Source organism: Pleurodeles waltl, chromosome 3_1, assembly GCF_031143425.1.
Source record: "Pleurodeles waltl isolate 20211129_DDA chromosome 3_1, aPleWal1.hap1.20221129, whole genome shotgun sequence".
Classification (NCBI taxonomy): Eukaryota; Metazoa; Chordata; class Amphibia; order Caudata; family Salamandridae; genus Pleurodeles; species Pleurodeles waltl.
In genome coordinates, this window is record NC_090440.1 from 719,011,814 (window position 1) to 719,039,621 (window position 27,808).

Genomic DNA, 27,808 nt, shown 5'->3' on the forward strand with positions numbered 1-27,808 from the left:
TGTTCTGAACAGTGCTGCTCTCAATACACAAGAAGGTGTGAAATGATTCCTCCTCTAAAAACAGGAGTTCTGAAAAGACCCTATGAAAACAGATGTTTCTGAATAATACATGGTGGGTGCAAAATTATTCCTCCTTTTAAAATAGGCAGATCGGAATACCCTCCCTCAGAACTCGGACAATTTCGGTCTGTCCTCCAACCTTGAAAGTGGGCAGACAGGAACTGAAAACTGTCAAAACTTTAGACAGCTAACCAGGGACATCTTAAGGATTTTGGGGGTCCTGGCCCAAACGTATTTTGGAGGCTCTGTTCAAAACAGCTTTCAGTTTATGATCCAATTTCAGCTCTTTCATGCCCTCCATGGCCAGGAAACTGACAGTGCAGGGGCGAATTCATCCAAATTCTAAAAGTCTCTCTGCAGAGCAGAGCTGGCTTGATCAGGGGGCCCTCTAAAAGGATGGAGCCCTAGGCCAGAGCCAATTTAGCCTATGCCTTAATACGTCGCTGCAGCTAACCCTGTGAAGCTAGTGGGCCACAATGACAGTTGTCTAAAATCACGCAGCCTAGTGTAGGCAGTGGGCGCAGAGGCACCTGCACAGGCTGCCTAGTCTGAGTGAAAGGATTCACTGGCTTTGCAACTGATAAATGCCCTGTGGTTTCTACTTCGCTCTGCACCTTTCTTTGCAGAGCAAACAGCCTGGCTGTTGTTAAACATTGCAGTAGGCATAGACAGATGTGCTTCTGGGGCTGTCACTACAGCTGTTTTTGTTTCTCCAGCACCTGGGGCCGTATTTATAGGCCCCTAGCACCACAGGAGCATTACTTTTAGTGACGCTCCTGTGGCGCTAAGCAACCTGCCACCTTGTAAATACAGCCCCTTCCCACAACGCGTGGAAGGGGTCGTACAATGGATGCTGCTGTGGATATGCCACAGCAACACCCATTGCATTTTTACGCTGCCTCAGATTTATGAAATCTCGTAAATCCGAGGCAGTGCCAAAATCTAGCACCACCAGGAGGAATACTTTTATTCCTCCTCGTTTTTTGTTTTTCTATGCATGCCGCATTCTGCCGCATGCATAGAAAAAGCAAAATGCCAGAAATTATTGTTTATGTGCGGGAAGGTGTCCTTCCTGCGCATATACAATCATTTGAAAATGAAGCTTTGGCACTTCTATATGTGCTGCATTGTGCAGCACACACAGAAGTGCCAAGTGATTGTTTATGTGCAGGAAGAGACACCTTCCCGCACATAAACAATCAAACCCCTTAACGCAGACATCCTTGCACGATGGCGCAAGGATGCCTTCGTTGGCAGCTAAGTTTTTAGCCAGTGCATTGGGAAACATAGTAGTGCGCCGTAATCCCTTAAATACAGTGCATCCTTGCATCTCTAAAGTGACGCAGCGCGGCACTGCCAATTTTGGTGCAGCACCGTGCTGCACCACTTTTCTTTAAATCTGGCCCCCGGTATTTTGAGGGGGTGTGCACTATGTGTGCCTGCCTGTGTAACGTTCATGTCATGCCCCAAACCCGACGAGCACACTGTATCATCTGTCACTCTTGAGACGGCCTCCCAAACAACTGATCCGCACTGTGCTTTCTGGGACTGCTGAAAAGAGGGCGCTCTCATCCCAGCAGAGTTCAACGGTATAATTTAAAAGACATGCAAATTATCTATTTACTCCATTCCTTACTGTCATGACATGACAGTGGAATAAATTAATTAAGGCTCCTACTAATGCTGCATCTCAGCAGGAGGGAGTAAACTAAGAATACATCTGAGAGCGGCGCACAGAAGAAGCAGGGACTTCTGTCTGTCTATGGATTTCACAGGTAGAGAGAGAGGGTGGGCATACTGCACTGTCCTGTCAGTCAGACAGCAACCTCATTGTAATCTGTCCCAGTGGTCTACAGACTCTCTGTGACTCTAGCTGTAAGAGGGTGGGCATACTGTGCTTGTATCTGGCAGCAGCTTAGGTGTGCTCTGCCCCACCATTCTGCAGTCTATTTGTGACTTTCATTGGTGGGGGTTGGGTGCACTGTGATATTGTGTCAGTCAGGCTCTAACCTCCAGCGTGCCGCGTCACACTGGCCTGCAATCGATCTGCGACTTTCACAGGTGGAGGGTGGGCATGCTGTGCTAGCATGCATTACGAGCCTGTGTGCGCTGTCCTACTGGTCTGTGGTTTCTCAATGGATCTCACAGGTGGATGGTGGAAATACTGGGTTGTGGTTTAATCCCGGCTCCAGCCTGGATGGGCCCCCCTCAGCCGCTACTGATGTGAGTGTGGGGGGCTCCTTCAGCATAACTTGTGTGTGTGTGGGGAGGGAAGGGGGGACTTTTGTTATGCCACTGACTCCAGCATTCATTGTGCTCACTCTGTTTGGTCTGCAACTTTCACACGTGAGTGGTGGACATACTATTCTCTCATGCCATTGAGGCACAAGTTCCCAGTATGCACTGCTGCCTGACCAGCGGTCTGTCTGTGACGTCAGTTGACGCTGTTGTGACGTGTTAGGCTAGGGCCAGTGTCCATGGTTCTGCTGCGTGTGGATATTGTTTCACACAGGCCACAGGCCCACAGTGAGCGCTGAACACGTAGCGATGCATGAAGGCAGTATTCGCCCCAAAATATAACTGCGTCTATTCAAACGTGACAGAACAATTGGCCCCAAAATGTATCTCAGTTCCAGCACTGATGGGTAAGAGGTCTTACTCCTGTGCCAGATTGACAGCAAATAACGCAGATTCCCTCAACAGGATGGTAGAAGAAAGGGGGAGGCTGTGTAAAACCAACTGTGCTTTGGATGAATAAACCCTAATAAGAGGCTAGAGTCAGAAGAGCACCTTTTATGCAAAAAGCATTGCAAAGCCAATAGCTCTTACCTTCTGCACCTATTGTCTTTAGCAATACCCTTAAGACGTGCTGCACAGCATTCCGAATGCCTTGCGGCATGACTAACAGGAAAAAGGCCTATAATTATCATTTTGTTGTTGCGTGCTACACACATGCACGCACCTTCAGAATGACGCAGCTGCCTCATTTTGTAATAAAGGCAAAGCGGGTGGGGGAAGCAACAGGGAGGGCTTTTCAAAGGGGAGGCAAGAAATGAGAGAAAGCAATGTGGAACAAGGAGGGGAGAAGCACACATCTGAGAAAGCAACACAGGAACAGGAGCACACAAGGACAACTCATCATAGAAGGGGGTCAGGGTAGAACCAAATGTGTGAAAGAGAGCAGTATGGAGAGGGGACGAGAAGTGCACTAGTGCAGTGCTTCCCAGACTTTTTAGAACCACAGCCAACTTTTTAAAACTACAAACTTTCACGACCTATCTTGCTTTAGAAGACATGAGGCAGACAATTTGTTTTATCTAACTAAAGCATCGTGTGGCAGAGCACTGTCATTTACAGATAGCACATTTTGCATAGAAATGACCTTTGAATTTGCACAGCTATAAAGTTTTACTGGTAGAAATGTATTGCACCCAAAAGATAATGGTTGGAAATCAGGTTTCAGTGAATATTTAGCATCACCAAGTAAAATGTATTGGTTTGTTTTGATCCTATTAAAACCGTTGCTTCCATTACACTACAGAATGAGAAAAAATGTGCTTATTGTTTGCTTTCCTAACTGCTGAAAGTGTAAAATTTACTTAGAGGGATTTGCATTTTCTTGTGTGTTATAAAAAAAGGCATCCTACAGCCTTTCAGTCTGTCACCTAATTCACTTCACTTCTCTGACTGCAAAGTTAGAGGAATTTGTAAGCACTAGTCTCCATGTAAAAAAAAAATGTAAGCAGCACATTGTGAGAAGACATAGCCTGACTTTTGACCTCTGTCTTTGCAGTGTAGCAAATGTGACAAGATAAATACAAAATTTAAAGGCATCTTTATTTATTGCTTGGACTTTCAGGACCCACCAAAAATCATCTCTACAGTTTGGGAAACCCTGCACTATGGAGACAGCTGGAAAACACCTATATTCTCACGGAGTGCTTAAACAAAAAGAAAAAAATAGCACCTGAAAAAACAATGTAAGGACACATTAATGCATCCATACACGCACAAGAAGTTGAATGAAAGCTCACACACATCAACAAATATTAAGCAAGCAAATGTAAGTGACAATGAAGCCAACCAATGGTAAGCAATGGGCATGCTATAAGCCCACCGTAAGCTAACAATATGTCTTGCAAAAGAAAGCTCTTGTGCAGTCTATTAGATGAGACCTAAAAATTATAGCGAATCATTGTCATGTAGAGACAGTCTTCTTTCGGTGCGGCATGGGTGCATTGGCTGAGGAAGAGGCCACATTTTAATATTCATGCAGCCACACCATAAGAGATGGTTTCACAAAGAAGGCATCTATGTACTTGTTTATGCCAGAAATTCTGAAGTATTTAAATATTCCTCTGTCACTGACAATTCTTGCTTTTTTATTTCAAAGCGAGAACAAGTGAACAATTTAGTTACTGATTATAGGCAGCTAAACATGAGTAAAGTGAGGCCTATATTGGGATCGGGGTTAATGTGTTCTGGACAAGTTAGCCTCAGTGAATGTCATAAGAAGCATAAAGTCTGGCTATATCTACAGTTTCAACACATTCAATCATTTCTTGCTGAATCTCACTCTACTGTAATTGGCAGAATCATTAGGCCCGATTCACAAAGGTAAACTTTGACTTTTGGGCCTAAACTTAGACCAGAAGTCTAAGGGCCCGATTCACAAAGGTAAACTTATAATTTTAATTTAAACTTAGGCCAGAAGTCTAAGGGCCCGATTCACAAAGGTAAACTTAGAATTTTAGTCTAAACTTAGACCAAAAGTCTAAGTTTACAAATTTGGGAATTCACAAAGGGCTTTTACGAGTAGTATCTCTACGTCCACGCACGGGGCGGAGACTCCATACTCATGGCATAGTCTATGCACTTGGGGTGGAATCTCCGCAGTCATGTCGGAGAATTTGCACTCGGACAGAGTAATTGAAATTTCAGACACCTCCAGAGTATTAATAAGTGCTGCAACCCTGCACTACAAACCACATAAAAGCAGCATACACTCAAGTCTCTGGTCTTTTTACACTGACACTGCGCCTGCCTGCTCTGTGCCTGGAATTACCAGAAACATGCTACCTTGAGGAGGAAGAAAAATGATACTGAGGAGGAAACCACCACGATACTCATGTTCATAGTGAGGCACTACAAAAGACTTCATTGTCTCCACCCAATAGCAGTATTGCCACACCCAAGGCAGCCCTATGGCAGAATTTGGCTATGGCAGTCACAGCATGGGGCGAGGATGTCCGTACAGTCATAGACCTTAAGAAGAAGTGGCAGGATGAGGAGAGGCGGGTTAATGAGAAGTAGAGCAGGATAAAGGTGGCCAGAGCTCTGCCTGCTGGACCAACTGGAGCCTGCCTCCAGCTCACCTCACTTGAGAGGGATGTCCTCACCACCATAGACCTCCACTTCCTCCATGGGCTATTCTGAGCGATGACCTTAATGCAGGGCCAGGTAATATGTGAGGAATCTAACAGTGACACTAAATTATAATTATCTGTGATACACTACAAATGCGACTATGGTTTATGTCCCACAAATGTGTAAATGGCATGGTGAGTCAGACTAACATGTGTTTCATGTAGACCATTGCACTACAAGTCCCAGGATCCCTTGTGATGGAAATGGCATCTTCAAATTCCTCAGCCCAAAAGAGTCGCCTATCACTGCTGGTGTATAACATTGGTAAATGGCAATAGATGATGAGCCTCATTCACTCACCATTATTTTTGGCATGTAGATGCAAGTGTGTAAATATGTGACAAGTTGCACATATTCAACATGTTTTGGTTATGTCTGGTGACATTTTCTTTTTATTGCCACATGCAGCCAGACTACAGTTACCCAGTGCAGCAGAGATTCCCTCACCAGCAGGGAGGCAAAGTCGTGTGGCACATCAACCCATACCACCAGCAAAAACTGGTAGTTAAATTTGACCAGGAGAGGGTCCAAACTCTTACACTGTGATCAGACAACCCACAGAGATATTAAATAGAATCCATCAACAGTCTCAAACCTCATGACTGAACTGGGTAATTTTGTGTATCACGTGTCAACTAGAAGATAAACTGAAAACACATATATTGTATGCCCTGTGATGTTGTCCAGAATACCACGGCCAACAGCGATCTCAGCTACTTGTACAGATGTGACATCTGGTCAGGCATCACACAAAACGTGGCATTACCAAATGCTCCAAAAAAGTGGCGTAAATGTCAGCTGTATGTTGTGTGTGGCTAATATCACTGTTGTCTCTCACCTCCATATGCTCACATATGGCTCATAACAGTATACCACTTCATAACAAGTTGCCTAATGAAAGGATGACTCAAAATGTACTGTAAGTGAGTATAGTGCTTACCTATTTGCTCATGTTGTCACTTATGAAGACGAATAGAAACAACTGATTGGAGAGGCCATTACGTGGAAATGTGCGAACAAAATCCAAGTTCCAAAAATGTATGGTAACCGATGTGTATGAGGGCTGCGCTGATGCCAGCAGAGTTGCATTTGTGGAGAGGGGTTGAGGCTGGTAAGGTGGGTGTAGAGTAAGTGCAACATATTTATCTGGTGGGGGAACTGCACAATGTGAAACTAGTAAACGTGGGGATTATCCCAGCTTCTCTACTTGACCAAAATGTGCGATCATGTCAAATGTTGATTTTCACTTTGCCCTCTCTACCTCCACAATCACATATAAGCAAACCTTGAAATACATGATTTCAGGATGTGAGGTACAAAACCTTATCCAGTGTCAGGTAAAATAGACTATGATGTTGTTCATGCATAAGGGGACACAGGACACGAAAAAGAAGACAGAACAAATATCTGACCTCCAAAGCCACAGTGGGCATTGCTATCCTTGGGGATTTGGAAGGGGGTGAGTTTCCCAAAACGTGTTTGACAATTATACTTATGCATTTTAATCTGCAAAGCACTTTCAAGATCTGGTATGCAAAGAAGAAACATGTCTGCATGTTGAGGTAAAGTGCCTTAGAAATGTGAAGAGACAACATCATACTTATACTTATGATGCATGGTGCCCCTAAAAATGAAAGGGTATCCAAAGGTCAGTGGGCCCAAACAGCCTAGTAACTTCCTTCCTTTAACTATCAGTAACCTTCAAATACACATTTGTCTGTTAATGTGAAATCTGGTCGATGTCAGTGCTGTGTTTATTCAACAGCTGTTCAGTGCTGCTGTTGACCAGAGGGCCACAGGTAAAGGTCAGGGGGGGCCACATGCACCCCTCACCCATAAATTGCAGATCACCTGTTAATACCCATGACATACATATGTAAAATAATTACCATCATCTCTTGCACTTAAATATATACATGTATGTCACATTACAGCTTCTGTCAGGATATCCTCAATGTTCCTGAAGACACCTTCCAGGGGTTTGGGAGACAACCTGGATTCAACAGTGAAACCTACTACCATCCACCATCCATTAAGTAAGCGTGCCATCCAGTTTTGTAAACTATTGATTCCCAATTCATTCACAATAACCAAATCCTTTTGGAAGGACATTAGTAGATTTAGCCACTTTTGCATATCATCTTAAAGTGGTTGTAAAATGTTCCCAACATAATTAGTAATGTGTGTGTCAAGTGTGCATGCTAACATACAGGGATGTGGAATTCCTATCGCCCGACGCCCGGGACATCTTGTTTGGGGTCAAGGGCAAAAAGTTTTTATGTTTACTTTGTCCTTGGGACAAGTAGGCCCAACCCCCTGCAGCACAAACCCTTTGGCTGCCTGTTTACATAGAGTTGAACTCTCTGCAGTTGAGGTAATGTGTTTCCAAAGGATAAAGCTGTTCGAACTTGTATTTAAGGTTCATTATTTGAAAGCCTTCATTATTAGGGTGCGTGCTGTAAATAAATGTTTTAAGGTCACACTTCACTACTGACGTTGGTTCCAGTACAGAAAAAAGAAAACGTGTACACACATGTTTGAAAAGTTTAGGCTAAGAGGCTAAGTATAATGCTCCCAGAATGCTCTCTGATTATATGCAAATGAAGTGTCATTTAGTAAAATGTGTTGATGCATGCTAGTATTTCCAAAAAATATTTCTAATGGAAAATCAGTGTAACAATTTTCAACACGATTATGGGAAGCATGAAAATAAACAAACACTGACAAAGCCAACTGATCTGACATATTTTTATAAGTCTTTCAGTTTCATCAATGCGTGTCTTGTTTTGACATGGCTTTTGTAACACTTTATTGTTGTGGGAGCTACCAGGCCCTCAACATTGTAACAAACATTGGCAAAACCCCCCCAAAAAGTTTTTGAACTCTTAAAGCACACGTTGCCACCAGCGGCATAACAAAGGCCCCGCAGCCGCCCTCCAGGGGGCCCCGTCAGCACAGCACCTGCCCTGAGTGAGTCTGGAGAGGGGGCTCCTCCATGTTCTTTGCAAAGGGGCACCCTCCAGTTTCGTTACGTCACTGATTGCCACTGTAGTTCCTGACACTGAACAAAACTACTTTGTGTGGCAATATGCTCCTTGTGGAAGAGCAGAATGCGATCACTCACACTAAAGCCAGCCGAAAGAGAGAGAAATAGAAGTTTAATAAAAACAAAATGTCTTTGTTAACACCAGACCTAATTAGGGACCAAGACCCACATGTAGGTAGCTTTTTGCATGTCGCAAACAGCGACTTTCGCTGTTTGCGACATGCAAAAAGCACATTGCGATGCACAAACCCAGTTTTGCGATTCAGTAACCTGGTTACCGAATCACAAAACGGGTTTGCGACTCGCAATTAGTAAGGGGTGTTCCCTTCCTAATTGCAACTCGCAGTGCAATGTAGGATTGTTTTGTGACCGCGAACGTGGGCGCAAACCAATCGCAGTTTGCACCCATTTCAAATGGGTGCTAACACTTTCGCAAAAGGGAAGGGATCCCCATGGGACCCCTTTCCCATTGTGAATGTCACTGTAAACATTTTTTCAGAGCAAGCAGTGGTCCTGTGGACCACTGCCTGCTCTGAAAAAATGAAACGAAAACGTTTCATTTTTCGTTTTTGTTATGCATCTCGTTGTCCTTTAAGGAAAACGGGCTGCATTACAAAAAAAACTGCTTTATTGAAAAGCAGTCACAGACATGGTGGTCTGCTGTCTCCAGCAGGCCACCATTCGTGAGGGGGTCGCAAATTGCGACCCACCTCATGATTATTCATGATGTGGGCATTTGCGAAGCCCTTGCGAATCACAGATGGTGTCAAGGACACCATCCTACATTCGGATTTGCAGGTCACAAATCTGAACCTACCTACTTGTGGCCCCAAATTCTGAAAGAAAGTCACAAAAGTGCACCCATGGTATATGTCGTACCCCTATAAAATATTTGTGAACTGTATTTTAGCGTGGGTAAATACGATGTGTAGATTTGCTCATGTGAAAATCTATTGAGCATTTGCAAATTCATTTTCCCTCCAGCCACTTTCTTCCCAACCCTGGAAGAAGTTCTAATTCTGCCATTGTCAGGAGTAAATGTCCAACCTTTCTTATTTTGGGAAAATATTAGAGAGAAGCTGGTAAAAATCTTTAAAACATGCAGGTTAGTAGGTTTGCAGACTCAAAGGCATTCCAGCCCTGGAACTATTGCTTACTGCTTCCTCCAGCCCCAGTATGCAGATCTGCAGAAAAGTGGCAAAATAAGGACATTTCTACAGTAGGGATTGAAACTCCAAGTATTCAAGCCCTACTATGGTAGTAGCCCTGGCATAATCAGAGAGGCTATTAATTGCTGCCATAATTCGTCGCCACACTACATGGCACCAAAGGGACAAGTAGATCTTTTTACAGGACAAGTAGATTTGAGAAGCAACCTGTCCCCTGGACAAGTAGATATTTTAATAAATTCCACACCCCTGACATATAACTCATGCAGAACATTAAGATGCTGTCACTTTCTTCTCCAGCTGCTGGATCAAGGAGCGCATCTTCTGCTTCACACTTGATGCGTCAGGTTCAGCAGCTGACATTAAGGGGGATCTCAATACCACATAGATCTGTGGTTGGAGATGGTGAGTTTGCTTTTGCATTGCACATCTGCATCGAACACCTCAATAGTATGGTGTGAACTTTCACGTGTAGGCGTACACTAAAATGATCACATGATGGACATCCATTGATGCACAGATCATTTTACTCAATCCTTGTGTTGCACCACATGTTATTTAAAGGCAAATACTTAAGGGCTGATTCAAGAAAAGTAGTGCCCCTTTGCGCCCCCCTAATGCCACATATGGGCGCCATATCTATGATATGGTGCACCATGGTGGTAGTATGAAGCTTTGCAGGATTAGCGTCACAAATGTTGATGCTAATTCTGCAAAGCCCATTGAGGCCCATTGAAAACAGTGGTGTGCCTCTTTTTAACGCCTGCCCTGATCAGGCGTTAAAAGTGCAGAAAAAATTATTTTAAAAAATCTTTTAGATTTCTTAGCGCCATTCGTTCGGCCCCCTTAATGTGGTTATGCCCCCTTGCATACATTATGCCTGGCGCCAAGGGGAGAACTCACTCCCTTTCCAGGCAGCCTTGTCAGCTGCCAGTAATGTACAGCAGTATAGCGAGAAAGTAGAGGAGGAGGAAGAAGATCTTAAACTGTTTGCAGAGGATGATGAGGCTGATCCCCTGCCTACCATTGTTGTCCCACTGGGAACAAAATCTAAGACCACACCTGCTAAGGCCAGCATAGTGCCTCCCACTCCACACCAGAGGATTGCCAATTTCCAGCAGTCATCAAACCAGCCACAGAGTTCCCATACTCCAGCACGACCATCAACTCCTCACAGCCATCACATCCAGGTCAGACGTGTTGGTTCCCCTACACACTCCATCAATTACAGTGCATCCCAGATGTTCTCTCTGCCATCTGAGTGACCTACCACCCCTGGTGAGGAGCAGGTATCCCCTATGCACCAATCTCCGGCCCACAACCTCCCACTTGCCACCCTCTCCTGCTGCTGGACCTGATAGTGGTATCAGAGACCGACTCCTGCGGAGAGGGGTTGGTTTATGGTAATGGTGGCCAGTGGAAGGAGAACTATTTCCAAAAGCAGGCTGATGTGAGGCAGGACATTCGTGCCATAGTGGCTACTCTGTTTGAAAATTGAGACTCACTACAGGACATGCACCAATTCCTTCAGATGATCAACAGACTGACCCAGGTCTTGGACAGGATGGATAAATCTTGGCAAGACATGCCCAAGAAGATAAATGACATCATGGCCATAGGGAAGAGAGTGCAAACATCATGCCTTGGCCATGAAGATGATGGAAGGCATGCTGAAATGTATATAAAGTCATCACATGGAGGGGAGCCAACACATCTACTACATCACACCCAGCCACCAGTACCACATCCTTCACAGACCACTTCCCTTGCATATGCCTCCTACTTCACAGTCACATCTCCCCCCTGTACGGCCACCATCACCCCATGTATAGGCACCTTCACCCCCGTTCGAATCACCCCCCCCACCTGTACACCCACCATCACCCTCTGTCTTGTCACTTTCCCCCTTGGGTACAGCCACTATCATCCTCTGTTCAGGCACATCGCCCACCTGTACAGCCACCTTCACCTCCTGTACAGGTACAGGCACCACACCCACCCACACATCAGCACCAACACCTTAAACACACTTACTCACAGAGATCCTCACCACCACAACTGCGAAGTCGCAAGAGGGATCCCCCTTGATCAATCTAATATATGTTTTCACTACACTTTGTAAATCAAATATATCTTCCACATTTCAAATGAGTTGATAATAGTTGATGATGGGCAATTGGTGAATACGTTTGTATGCTATATATGTGTTGATAAATGTGTGCAAGGTATGTACATTAGTGAACCATATGTGTACAAAGGTATCATTGAAACCATAGCTACACACATAACAATGTAACTTCAATATTGCAAATATAATGAAGCACACAACACAGAGATATAGGGGGTCATTCTGACCCCCGCGGGCGGCGGGAGCCGCCTGCCTGGAGGGAGCCGCCATATGGCCGCTCCGCGGTCGAAAGACCGCGGAGGCCATTCTGGCTTTCCCGCTGGGCTGGCGGGCGACCGCCAGAAGGCCGCCCGCCAGCCCAGCGGGAAACCCCTCCCCACGAGGAAGCCGGCTCCGAATGGAGCCGGCGGAGTGGGTATGTGCGACGGGTGCAGTGGCACCCGTCGGGTATTTCAGTGTCTGCAAAGCAGACACTGAAATACAAAGTGGGGCCCTCTTACAGGGGCCCCTGCAGTGCCCATGCCATTGGCATGGGCACTGCAGGGGCCCCCAGGGGCCCCACGACACCCCTCACCGCCATCCTGTTCCTGGCGGTCGGAGCCACCAGGAACAGGATGGCGGTGAGGGGGTCGGAATCCCCCATGGCGGCGCAGCAAGCTGCGCCGCCATGGGGGATTCCCAGGGCAGTGGAAAACCGGCGGGAGACCGCCGGTTTTCCTGGTCTGACCGCGCCAAACCGCCGCGGTCCGAATGCCCTGCGGGGCACCGCCAGCCTGTTGGCGGTGCTCCCGCATCTCTGGCCCCGGCGGTCCTTGACCGCCGGGGTCGGAATGACCCCCAAAGTCTTCTTAAATTTTATCGGAAATATAATTTAAAAAACAAATGCCCATTGGAAAGGGAGAAAGGAAATCAAATAGAATCTTAAAATAGACTGTGAAAGGGGACTTGGAAGGGGGTGGGCAAAATAAATATAACATGTTAGGAAGTGTCAGTGAAGCAGTCTATGTAAAAGGGGTAAATAAAAAAACAGTCCACTGTCATTACAATGTCCAGTCACTGGCAATTCTCACTGTCATCCTTCACAATGATGGCCAAATCCTCTGCACCTGTGGACTGTTTTTGGCTGGCTGGTGCAGGACCAGACTCCCAACAGGAGGAGGCAACATGAGGGGTATGAGGGATACAGACAAAAGGGCTGTCCCAAAGGAAGTGATGGAGGCACTGATGTGAGCCATGCCTCTGGATTGTGTCTTTTGCAAAATACATAGTTCATCTCTGATCTCCTGCAAGATCCAAGATACCACATTCCCCTCAACCTCAGATGCTAGCAACAGTTCATGTGAGACAGCCCAAGGAATCACTGTATCTGGAGGTGTCTGGGTTGAACAAGAGGGATGTGGGATGTCGGCAGCTGCTTCCCCACAGCTCTTCTGAGAGGGTACATGGAGGGAGATATTGGCAGGGGATGCGAGCTGAAGGCCCTGATGGAGTGGGGGTCTTTGGAGTTATGAGGGATCAGTGACAGGCTCAGATGGCAATGGTGCCTGTCCTGGGGACACCACATGAAAATCCTGGTCTTCTGGGCCAGTGGGAGACCCACATTCTTCCTACCCCGGCTGGTGTTGTCCATCCCAATGTCTCCCACCCACTTCAATGTCTGCAGCCTCTACCCAGGCTAATGGTCTTTCAGTTGTATCGTCCTTCTGGGTAGGTGCACTTTCCATGCTCTGTTCTTCTCTCTCCTCCTCCCTACTGTGGTGTTGAGAGGTTGTACCTGCCTATGAGCTGAGGTTCCACTCTCCTGCCCCTGGTCCTGGGTAGATATCCCTTGGCCTGCCAGGTCCACCAAAATAGAAGGCAAACAATTATGTAACCAGTATCCAAACCATCAAGAAGCTCTCAACAACATTAGGCAGGTGCTGAATGTTTAACCATTTGTTCTCACTAGGCAATGAGATGTTTTGGAAGGCCAAAAGTATGTATTTTCATTGTAATGTCCTGATATTAGACACACAATAACATATGTAGCACGTTTGCTCTGTATCCTCTTCAATATTTACTAAATCTGACATTCAGCATTGGTGTGATGTGAGTTTCAGGACATTGAGACATAGCTTTTTTCCGAAGTAAAAGTTCACAAGTGAGGATAGGACACAGTCAGGATGGAGTTAGCCACACCTGAAAGTGGATCTATGATTATCCTGTAATGTGCAGTGTCAACAGTCATAGGCTTACTATCAAATGTCATCTTTTAATCAGCATACGGAAGCAATACATACCTGCATACCTTGAATATGATCTTGTCAAATATGTGAGTAAAAATACTGGATTATCCCTAGAGGACACTGGACAGTGTACATGTCAATGTCTCATTTAGCATATCGAGACAGCTCTGTCTATGCTGGATAGGTTAAGCACTTGTGCATAGTTAAGACTTTGAACTTCAAAATAGAAATTACATATGTGCCACTGTATTGAAGGTGTGTGTGTGTGTCCTCTTTTATATGTTTGTATCATTTTGCTTAAGACATGTATCACAAAGTCAGCCCTTACTTCATTAACACAAAATATGTTATTCAACGTATATACAATTTAACACCAAAAAGCATGCATTCGCCAGCATCCACCACCCGAAGCCTTCACATACTAACACCTAAAATTGTGCAAGCCCTCTGCTCCCATTGGATACAACAGTTATGAGGTCCATTGGAAACTAGTTCTGATTTTGTAAGTGCATTTATTCTTAAAATGCACCTAGAAGTGACATCGTCATAAAGCATCTTTTAATTTTCTCTACATCTCTTTCACCACACACATCATACTACCAGACGCATCAAGCAGTCCGTGCGCTTACCAGGTCTCTGCTCTCAAGCTCCTCCAGCTGAGCTTGGAAGGTCGGCCACCTATTCTCAGGACCTTCCAGTACAGTGGGCTGAGGCAGGCCTATGTACATATATTTAGGAGGACACGCCCAAGAGTTCCCGGACCCTGATCATGGCCCAGCATCACAGGTCCTCCCAGCGCTTTTTGCACATTTTGATCCACCAGTGGTAAACACCCACTGCACAGCATTGCGATGCCCTCCTAGAATCAGTTGTGAGCTGCAATACTCAGCTGTTGTTCTGGGGCCCCATAAAGCTGAGGGTACTAATCAAGCACCCCCTCTGCTAAGATGTTTAATTCAGACTTGCTGAAAGAGGGCGCCTCATCATGAAGTCTCAGCCATTTTGGGGATAACTCAGGTACACAGAGCAGCAGGATGGCAGAGGATCTTGTTTGCAGGTGAGGATGGCTCAGAATGGCTGTAAAATGGCTGCCAGGAGCTTCCTCTTATGAACTTCCTGCTGTTTATTTCCTGTTTATTAAATCCTGTATGATATAGTTGGGTTCAGGCCCGACTGTGGATTCTCTGCCCTGAGTGCGGAGCCTCTGCATCATGTGCAGAGCCTTCACTCTGTGTGCGAAGTGTACGCACTTGGTGCAGAGAATCCTGACTCGGGCGGTGAATCTGTGCTTAAGCTGCAAAACAAGGATTAAGCAAAACAATTTTTTTAAAGAAAAAAAGACAGTACCTACTGTTACACACAGCAATTTAAAGGTTTTCTGTGCCATCTTCACTACATAGAGAAGACCACAACACTCCTACAACTGAATTAAGCTGGCCAAACTGTTTTACGCACATGTGATTGCACTGCTTCACATGAGCACCACACAAAGTGGTACATGCATGGTGCTAACCTCTACGTCAGATAAAAGAAGCAAAACTAAACTAACTTGAGTGGCTTAGAGTGGCCTGAAAAATCAGATGTAGCAGTACACTGCACATGCTGCTGTGTTATACTACTGTGCCCTGGCTTGCAGTGGTAATGTCCACGCAACACAAATAGATTTGGACACAACCCCAGATTTAGAAGGCTATGCAACCTTGAAAGAACACAATAGCTGGACACCTCCCCAGGTGAGGCACTATGAAAAGCCAAATCAATATTTGTCCCATGCAGCACACATAGAAAGAGGCTTATGCCTTCCAGGTTGTCTATGTGCAGGAAGGTGCCTCTTCCTGCACATATACACTATGGTGCAAAGGTGCCTGGATTGACACTAGACACCCCATTTTGCACCAACTTAGAGGTAGAGGACAAGAAAGTGCCAAATGCATTAGATATAGCCCTTCCCTGGCATTTCAAAATTACCAGTGCAGGGTAACAAGTTGATTTTATGTACATCACTGCGCCACCTTTAAGTAAATATGCCCCTAAAAACTCATGACTTGGGCCTGACATCCCCGTGTCACATGTGTATCAGGGCCATTCTCCACCATACAGTTTGGCACACAGCCAACTTACTCTAAATAATGGGGAAGGTGTGCTTGTTTGAAGTGTAGGTATTTAAAAAACTTCAAGGTTGACATTTACTTCTACAATTTTCAGTTGCAATTCTGACTTTCATTAATGTACACAGTGCCAAACGTGAAGGACGTATGCATGGGTATCATTCATTGTGACACCTGGTGGGATATATTTAGGTGTTTAGCATAGGTCTGCAAAGCTAGCCAGCTTGCAGCGCTGGCCTGAGTTATGCTGAAATGGCAGAAATACATCTTATCTACATCATCTGTGCTCCCACCAGCACTGGTGGACAATGAGCTGCTTAGTGCCAACCCAGGAATCCATGCACCATGGTGTTAGGGTGTCTGTGTTACATGTAGGATTTTTTTTGTGTAGTAAGGGGCACCTTCCTGCAGAAAAGCAATCCTGGGAGACTTTTTCCTCTTTCTATGTGTGCTGCACAATGCAGCACAATTAGAAGGAGGAAAAAAGGAGGAGAAAAAATGATAGTTCTCCTTTTTGCGCCTCCCCTGGGGAGGCATTAGGTTTTAATGCATCCCCAGGTGTACAAGGTCTTGTAAATCTTGTTATGCATCTAAATCCGTGGGTTTTGGGTGGGAACATGGAACGCCTCCCTTGTGTAGAGTCAGGCAATTTGGGCTGCCTTGGTGCACTCCATATCTCTGAGGTCATTCAAAGCCATGCAAACTGGCATGGTTGCAAGGTCTGCGCCACCAATGTGTACAAAAAGTGATGCTCCAGTGGCACAAGGTGCTCAAGAACATGGTCCTTGGTGTGTAGAATATTTAAGATGTCCATTGTCCAGGGAGATCACACAAATAAATTGATGTGCTCCCTTTATGCAATGGAGTTATTTGCAAAGTGTCAACACTTTACATTAATATGGGCAGAAACAAATCTGTAGCAGGGACCTTTGACTGTTGAAAACATCTGTTGCTGATAAACTATAAGTATGGTTTACAGAGAAATCTCAGGATGGCATTTATGAACAGAGTGTTAAATGTCCACCAATCATCATTGACAACAGACTGTGCAACCACATCAAGTCCGTAAGACAACATGTGTCTCAAGAGAAATAAGTGTCAATCAGCTGGTCACGCACCTGTATACCCTGGCATCAGTTTTGTACAATGGCCCGGTTCTCTGGATTCAGACCTAGGTGAGGGTTCAGAGGTATGTGTAAGCCATGACCTACTGCTAATTTGTGTAAGACACAACAGACTACTATAATCTTACACATAGCTTCAGGGGAGTGCAGTAGCAGACTCTCCTTCATGGTCAAGACATCTGAAACATGACCTGTCCGTATGTGTGCCCTATTGTACTTCTGCTGAGGTACTGTGATTGCACATCTGTATGGTATAAAGAGATGAGGAGAGAGTGCATATGCAGCATTACCTGGGTAAGGAAATGTACAGATTTTGGTGCTTGTCCCTATAGCATTTATTAAGTTACTAATAAATGAATGGTACATGCAGTGTCTGTTGTCATAATGTATGTGTAGCAAAAATAATTACATTGTGATGGGTGTGTATGAAATGTTTTTACACATGTGCAAACTTCTCTGTAGTTTACTTACCTGGAAGCCATCTGCAGAATATGTAGCTGCCATGTGTATTACCAGAGAACACTGCATGCATATTCGTAAAGCAGCCACTGGCATCACACCCACCCTGCATATTAATGGAGTGCAACCGGTGTCTGCTGCAGAAGATGTGGACATTGTGGTGAGGTGGCTGAATTGCCACATGAGTGCAATTGATTGCACCAACCACAGGTGGAAAGCAGAAAAAGATGTCAATATTCCTGGCATCCCTTTGCCTTCCTTCCAGTGTTTGGGTCATATGTATGTACTGGTGCACTCTCCTATTTTTGCAAGCAGTACCTGACACACAAGCAACAGGACTGGTTTGCCTTGATATGGCCACAATGTCACTAGACACCCTCTGGAATGAGCCAGTGGTAAAGAAATGGAGAGCTGCTACGATCTTGATATAGGCCTGGGATGGCATGGGAAGGTCACAGAATCAAGATCCTACTCCCACTCAGAAACCATCTCCAAGATGACATAAGGGGGAAATATGAATCTGGCCCTGACAACTTGGATGGACATCCCAAAGGTTAATCCTTTGCCTGAAGATCCTCTCTGCTTTCTTCCTCTTCCTCCTTCTCCTCACATCATACTGTTGCATGACCAGGGGCAACCCAACAAACACAGTGAGTAACATGTTGAAAAGTCTGAAAGGGTTTGAATGTGGCAGCTCAGCTTTTATGTCTGCAGCCAGACTGTGATTGACTAACAATGTCCAGCTGGGTGGCTGGATAGTAAGGACTGACACAGGTGTGTTTGCTGTGTTTGGGAGAAAATTAGGATTCTGATGTATATTCACAGATTTGAAGCTGCATATTATCTTCACAATTTGACTGTTTGTGAAAGACTTTACATGACCAATGATTGAGGGTTACATGTGATTCTGTAGAAAAGGTGTTTAAGTGCAATTGTGTAGTATTACAGCAATCTTGTAGTGTTGTATATTTGTAACAGAAAATTTACCACTGCAATACATACCCTACACATCCACATGTTACTGTGAAGTGCCTACGTGAGTTTTTTTCATATTGCAAGTGATGTATTATATGCTATTTTGGTTGCATATACTTGGATGTTTGTTTTCCAACTCGAGTGCAGATTCTCCGACATGAGTGCGGAGATTCTGCCCTTAGTGCAGAGTCTCTGCCCCAAGTGTGGAGAATCCGCTTTGAGTGCGGACATGAAGATACTACTCGTAAATGCCCTTTGTGAATTCCAGAAGCTGTAAATGTAGACTGTTGGTCTAAGTTAAGACCAAAATTCTAAGTTTACCTCTGTGAATCAGGCCCATAATTCGGGCAAATATTGCTTACAGGAATGCTTTGTATACTGGCCTTTCTAAGTACCTTCATCAAAATCATACTACCCACTTATGCAAGAAAGCTTTAAAAGCAATACAGACACGCATGTCTGCTGGCCAATAAATGCAAACATTTGTTCATAACTCATAGAACTTCACGTGGCAATGTGCCTAGACAGCTTATGTGTAAACTAGTCTGCTGGCAGCCTACAGGGTCATGACATTCCAAAACAAAGTCAGCTGGTTGTTGCTCTGTATAAATGTAAGGAACTCTTTCGTCGATCATACAGGTTACCTGTGGAGTAGCTTTCCCTGATTACTTTATAAAGTATCTGATAAGGAATTGAGGAAAAACATGAAAACCTTTCAAGGGAAGTGAAAGGAGCATTTACTTTAATCCTGAACATTGAGCTTCAAACTCTTCCAAAGTTAGGTCATTTACAGAAGCTGTTAGTATCAAGTAAACTGTATTAGCTGGTATTTTCATCTTTTAGGTGACATTTTTGCACTATTTTTAGGGTACGCTGTTTTATATTGTATTTTAATATCTAAATTATGTATATGTCTCAATTGGTACGTTTGTTGCATTAAAGTAGTTGTTCTGGCACAATTATAAACTAAAGTAAAACCTTCCTGCTTCTAATATTCAGTTTGTCTCATCAATGACAGAAGCCCTCTGCAAGTCTTGTAGAGCTATAGAAGTGTTCCTGCCTTTGAAATTAAAGGTGAAGGTCTTGGTCTACGACCATGACTCATAAGCAGAGGAGATTCCCAGGGCAGTAGCTTAATCAGTAAGATTGAGGGGGTGTGGCTTCAGATTTCCCGACAATCACATTGACATATCAAGTTAAAATACATTATACCACAAGCAGGGTGCATAAGAGGGGCTTAAAAGGCAGTGGAAAGAAAGAGGAATGCGGATTGGTAGGAGTGCTAAGTGAGGGCAACACAATATTTTGTAAAATAATCAACATTTTAGAGCTTTCAAAACAGAGATGAGAGTGTGTGTGTTTTTGTCAGTGTGTGTATGCAAAAATCCCTGCTTAAATCCGACAGACACCTCACCATACCCGACTGAAAGCACATGTACCTAAAAATTCATCAGAAAATATATTGATTGGGGGGTTGTAACACCCCAAACACCCCGCTCAAGCTACACCCCTGGGGATTCCCACTTAGTACCAGGAGTGAATTAGTATGGAATGTTTCCAGCACCAAAATGCAGTGAGTGGTAGCTCCCCTGATAGGGCTCCTCAAGGAATATACTATGTCAGGTAAGTTTAATTGAGATCCAATGTGAGAAGTAATACATATTGTCTGTGGAACTGAGGAGCTGCCAGATGATTCCTATAAGGGCATTAGGGAAAAATTGTCACCAGCACACTGCAAAGAGCTAGCAAGCATTTTAAAAATTAAAACATACTTTATATTTTAATTAAATTAAAAACAATCTGTAGCCCTACTCCTACAAATAAAAACACATAAAAGTGGGCCCAGACAAATCAAGTGTACCACTGAATATCAACCTCCAGAATATCACAATACAAGAAAATTAAGGGCTTGAATTTCAAGGGACAAAATATTATAACTTAAGTGCATTTAGGGAACTACTGATTTACCATTGCTAACTTCACATCTATGTAACTTGAAGGTATATATATAATGCCAAATTACATATATGCAGAGTTGGATAAAGAAAATATCAACCTACTCAGCTTTCAATATTTTATTGCTGATATTTTGTCCTCAATATTGTTTGCCATCGATATTCTGGTGTAGATATTCAGGGTCGACACCGTGTCATTGTACATTTTGAAAGTTAACTTTGATTAAACTTTACACATTTCATTTCAGAAGGTTTTCAGTAAAAAGAAGAGTAGATTTCCTTTTTTTAGCACATGCAGATTTTACAGGTGGTGTTTCCCTTTGTCATGCAGCCCCTAAATACCTTGAGCTCAGACAGAAAACTAGGATTGGGTCACCATATCCCCAGAAACAAATAATGATGTTGGGATGCCCGAGGCCCCTTGCTATCAGTTCTTCTCTTCAGTATTTATAAGCACCTGCTGGCCAACATGAAGTCCAGTTTCAGACCTACACTAATGGTACTGAAATCTGCATTCCATTAAGAAGGGCATCAATGAATAATATCATATCAGTAAGGGTCTCAGATACCTCTACTTTCAGGTGAAGGGTAATTACATAATTGGCTACCTACATGAATGTTTAAGACATTCTGCATTGTTCACAGACCTTCCCAAGGAAATGGATCACTACACCTATGAGTTAAGTTCAAGCAATACAAATAAAATAGGACACTGAGTGACAGACTTGCACCATGGATCATAAAACCACCTTACTATAAGAAATACTTAGGAGTCATTTATTTCTCAGTACAAGCTGCCAAGTGGACTACCAGCCAAGATTCAAAGCATTCAGGAACATATATACTTCAGTACAGATTTGAAACCATGGCTTTCCAAGATAACTACATCATCCCAAAATCCTGGGATAGAACCTAGAATAATGATATCTTTGAAAGCAATTCACAGTCTGCAGTCCATAAATATGAAACAGTCCAGCCAACACACGACTTTCAATGTCCAGGTAAGTTATGAACTGTTGACCTATGGCTAAGTTGGGTATTATATAGTAATAGCAATTCATATATAACCCTCTGACCAGCACTAATTTGAACACTATAACACTGAGTGGCTAGCCTGCAGATTGTAGTTCATCCAGCATGTATCATAATTCTCTCATAATGCTTGACCCTCTTACACTCACATAAGACAGAACTGCCATGGTTCATGTTCATCACCCAGTAATCTAGCCATCCAGAGCAATAAATTACACATCAGCAACCAAACAGGCATGGAATAACTGACGAGATCTGCAACATGACCCTGGCCAAAGGAGAACTTCAATTTAGTCCGCCACTGTGCGTCCCACAAATCTACATACTATGATGATTTCTTTATGTCTTACAATGACAACGAGATATGAGATGAAATTAAAGTCTATCCCATCAAGTGTCATGTCAATTTCTCCTCTAACCAATGCCTTCTCAGTATCATAAAGTTTAAACATAATTGGCCTGATTTAAGAAATGTGGTGCTGCATCCAAAGCAGTGCCCCTTTTCTTGCGCCCCTAAGCGCCTCCCTAATGTCACCATGTGTGCTCCATATCTGAGATGTGGCGCATCATGGTGGTAGTTAGGGAACTAGTGTCAAAATTGTTGATGCTAGTTTGGTGTTTTGCAGGATTTTGACGCTAATCCTGCAAAGCACATTGAGGCCCATTATAAATAACGGTGTGCCTCCTTTTAATGCCTGCTCTGTGCAGGCGTAAAGAAATCCTTTAGATTTCTTTGCGCCAATTTTTTGCCCCCCCAAAGGGGGAATGCCCCCCTTGCATACATTATGTCAGGTGCAGGTATAATGTGACACAAGGGGTTACAAAGTGGAGCAATGCATGCATTGCACCACTTTGTAAATATGGCGCAGGGAAAAGCCCACCGTAGCACCAATGAGGCTAAGGTGGCGCTAATGTGGCACAATGGGCTCTTAAATCTGCCCCAATGTCTCAGAATGGACAATCCAGAACAGTAGCCAGCTAAGTGGACCATGATCATAAATAATACAATGACAGACAGACCTGCTCAAAGCTGCCAGCTTTCTCAAAACTATAAATAGCATTCCTATACCTCACACGTCTTGATCCATCACACTGCTAAGCACTGTACCCTATAACACCATAACTGCACCTCGGTGGTCCTCATGCACAACTTGGTAACATTACATAGGATCAAAAAAACAAAGACACCACCTTTCTATCCGCACACCTTATATGGTGGATGGAGCTTACAATGTAGGCAAGCACTTCATTGTCCCTTTTTGGGTTAGTAAGTGCTACATAATTCTTGCTATACAATACAATACCTATGTTAAAACAGATGTAAACTAGAGATCCAGATGCCGAAAGACACAAATAGGATAATTACTTCCTCCATTGGTCACTAGTCTTGTGAACTGCCACGTCTTTTATACAGCTGTATCTGGTTTGACTCAAACCTTCCCATCCTCTCCTACACAACCATTGATCAAGCAGTAACTAACCCGTGGCGGCTTAGGTAACACTGAGGGGCGTTAGAAATGAAGTCCTGACTTTGATGAAAGATGAACTAACTACCCTTATTCTGCATGACGTTACCATGGCCTCCTGACAGTAGACCAAACTATCCCCCTCAGACTCTAGCAGGAGTGTGTGAGGGTCTCAGGAATGACCCCCTCTCTAGATCTAGTCTTTTCTCTCCAACTCCAGCCAGAAATTCAGAATCAGGTTTAACATATATTTATTGAGAAGTATAATATAGATGGTTGGCAGCTCATTAAGATGACTCCTACCATCTGCTGTGGGAGTACCATTCTGACTAACTATTTTCTTTGGAGATTTCTGTAACCTTGCTGGCTGTATGTAAAGGATCTCTCTGGCTTTATATGAGAGGGTCTGGGCCTTTATATGACAGAGCCTGATATGGCCAAGCTATCAGCTACTTGTGGTCTTGTTCTCACTGACAGAGATTCACTTAAATGTCAGGATTATCAACAGTGACATCACTCACCCTTTGACCTCTGATGAAATCACAGGTTTCACACCCCACCCCAATCTCATCCTCAACAGGCACCTGTTAATTGTTGAGGAGTTCAAAGAAGGGCTAATAGTAGCACCCATAGTAAGTAACGAATATGTACAATGTAATTGGACTTGCATTTGCTTGAGTTAGAGCTATTCGCATTGTAAATGCGTAACTGGACTGCTCTTTCCACATAACTCCAGCGGCCCTGCATATAACTAAAGAGCTAGAACACTACTGGAATACTATTTCAAACAAGGCCCTTAAAACACAAACTACTCCCAGCTGCAAAACAAAGGCTCCAGCTATAAGAGAGCTTAAAAAGACATTGAATGGTTTGAGGGGTTATATTTTGGGGTCCCCACTAACCTAGTGTGGGGACCCAGAGATGAACTGTTGTGGTGAACATTTTGAAGGTGGTCCCATTGTCCTAGGACGACCACAGGCTGAGTTATGAGCAAAAAAGAATTGTAAAAGGAATGTCCTGCAAAGCATTATGGGACCAATTTCCAAGTGCAGCAAATATTGTAGTATGTTGACTGTAATGCTCAAAACAGCCCCTAGGGGACACCACTATAAAAATAGCATCAGGAAAAAATATGATCATGTAACCATATAATCAGCCCCTAGAAAGCATAACCACATGAAAAGAAAATGACAGAAAGTAATGCATTGTAACCATATATTTAGCCCCTAGAGGGCATAGTGCCTTACACATTTTCAAGACTAGCAGGCCTACTGCAAAACTATTACAAATAAGGCCCTTCAAACAGAAACTACTCCCATCTGTGAAACACAAATGTTCCAACCAGAAAGCACTTAAACGGACAATGAATGGTGGGAGTGGATATTATTTTGCGGTCCCCACTAACATAGTGTGGGGACCCAGAGATGACTAAGACAGAAAGAGTATGTCATGCTCCATGGTTTAGTGGTGGTTCCATTGTCATAGGAACACAACAGGCTAACTCATGAACAAAAATGTTTAGTAAAAGAAATGCCCCACAGAGCATTATGGGGCGAGTTTCCTGAGTGCAGTGAATATTGTAGCATCGGCTCTGAGCCGGGTTGGGGATGTCTGTGCCTTTTACCAAAGGATTTACCAATTACAAGGGATTTTTTAAAGCTGTGGAGCGCGAAGGGGAGAAGCAAAAATGAAATGACTCTGATTAGGTAATGGTGTGAACAATGTGGCGAGCGCTCTAATACCCCTGACCGAATATGCGTTGTGAGCAGCATGGCCACAATGGACCACAATGCCAAGGGGAGAGACAAAAGAAAAAGTAGTTTGCCAACGCTGAAGTATATCAGCAATCGTGCAATAATCCATGTAACAAGCTTAGTCTGCAAACGTAACAAAAGATCCTCCAGGTGGGGCAAACATAAAGCATTCACCAATGACATCAAAGGATTTTTGAAAGTTGGATACAGCATCCAAAGGAGGGACCGGCCCTCCCATCCGGGTGGAGGACTGGCCATCGTACACAAGTCCTCACGGTTAAAGGCTGTCCCAGAAGAACAATGCACCACCATGGATCACCTTCACTTCCTGGTCCACTGCAACCACAACTCCTCCATCCACGGCACCCTGGTGTACAGGCCACCTGGCCCCGGCCCAGCATTCATAGATGACGTTGTAGACATCCCTATATGGCGTCAGGCAACTACCTCCTTCTCGGCGACCTGAATTTCAACCTCAAGGACTGCGCCGACCCAAACACCTCCTCTCTACTTGACAACCAGCAGCCTCACCTGCACCACCAGGACCCCCCACAGGAAATGGAACAAAATCACCAAAGAGCAACCCACCCCATCTCTCGCCAAACCCATCCCTCCTTCCTCCGATGAAGCTAACACAGCAGCGCGCAATCTCAATGCTTGGATCACTGAATGCACCAACACTCTAGCCCCCCTCCGGCTGATATCGGCCAAATGCGTACCTAAGAAAGCCAGCTGGTTCACCACGAACTTCAAAAATCAAAGCTTACCCGCAGACGTTTAGAGAAAAAATGGAGTAACAGCCAAACCAGCGAAAACCTGGCCTCCTTCAGAGCCGCAACCACTGCCACCGCCGAAACATCAAGAACGCAAACGCACTCCGGTATCGCATCAACTCCTCCACACACAACTCTAAGGAACTATTCTCAGTCATCAACAAATTCACAAATCCCTCCTCCGAAGCCACCAGCATACCCCCATCACAGGACCTCTAAGACAAACTCTCCATCTTTTTCCACCGCAAGATCTAGGACATCTACGACAGCTTCCTCCTGGAAAATACTGGCACCAGGACTTGTGACTGACCCACCCAGACCAACCACAGCTGGTCCACGCTCACCACGGAGGAAACAGTCAGCATCATGAACAGCACCCACTCCGGAGCACCCACGGACCCCTGCCCTCACCACAGATACGTCAGAGCCAGCACTTCCATTGCCTCTGAGCTCCGAAACACAATGAACTGCTCCATCAACACTGGCACCTTCCCCGAGGACTGGAAACACACCAAAACACACCCTCTCCTGAAGAAACCTTCGGCGACCCATAAGAACTAAAGCATTTCCGGCTCATCTCGGTACTACCCTACCCCGCCAAAGTACTAGAGAAAGCAATGTACGCACAACTATGGAATTTCATTGAGGCCAACAACTCCCTGAAAAGCTCCCAGTCCGGTTTCCACAGCAACCACAGCATGGAGATAGCCCTCTTGGCAGCTACTGATGACATAGGATTACTCCTAGACCACAGCCACAGTGCAGCGCTAATACTCCTTGACCTCTCAGCAGCCTTCGACACGGTCTCCCAAAGCACTCTATGCACCAGACTCCACAACATAGGAATCCATGGAAGAGCCCTGAAATGGATCCACTCCTTCTGCTCAGGGAGGACTCAGAGGGTCAAATTCCCACCCTACACATACAAGCCCAGAGGAGTCAACTGCAGAATCCCCCAATGATCCTCACTGAATACCACATTATTCTATATATACATGGCCCCTCTTGCAGCCATCGTCAGAAGCCACAGTATGACATCGTGTCATATGCCGATGACACACAACTCATCATTTCCCTCACTGAAGACCCGGACATGGCCAAAAGGAACTTCCACTCAGGAATGGAAGCCGTTGCCACCTGGATGAGAAAAAGCTGCCTTAAGCTCAACTCCGACAAGACTGAACTCATCTTTGGAAACGCCACCTCAGCTTGGGATGACTCTTGGTGGCTCACATCCTCAGCACTCCCCCGTGCTGCACCGACTGAGCACATCCACAAACTAGGCATCATCCTCGACTCCTCCCTATCCATGACCTGGCAGGTAAACTCAGTTGCCTCCTTCTGCTGGCACACGCTCCGCAAACTTCAGAAGATCTTCAGATGGATCTCAGCAGACTGCCGCAGGAAAGTCACCCACTCCTTTGTCACAGGCAAGCTTGACCATGGCAACGCCCTATACGCCAGCACCTTGACTAGAAACATCACTAAACTACCACTCATACAGAACGCCGCCTCCAGACTCATCCTGGATCTCCCACATGAGAACATATCTCCCAACACCTGAGGACCTTCCACTGGCTCCCTGTTGAGAAACGAATCACCTTCAAGCTACTCACCCACACATACAAGGCCATACACAACGCAGGACCAGCCTACCTGAACCACAGCATCTCCTTCCACACCCCTGCCAGATCCCTCTGCTCTGCCCAGCTGGCCCTGGTCACCATCCCTCGCATTCATAAAACCAACGACGGAGGGCGATTCTTCACCTACACCACAGCAAAGAGCTGGAACAACCTTGCCTGCACCTCAGACAAAGCCCTTCGCTCACCATCTTCAGGAAGAACCTCAAGACGTGGCTCTTCGATGAGGCGCCGCCCCTGCCCCCAGCACCTAGAGACCCTCACGGCTGAGTACCCGTGCTTTACAAAAACTGATTCATTGATTGATGGGTGTGATGTGGGCGTGCTTAAAGCACACAGACATATAACAACAGGCCAGAAAAGCCATCTGTGCATGCTGCTTTGCTCGAGCTAAAAGTGTCTCATAGATCTGTTTAGTAATGTTCCTGCAACTGCCTTCTTACTTGCTGAGCCAGATGTAGCAA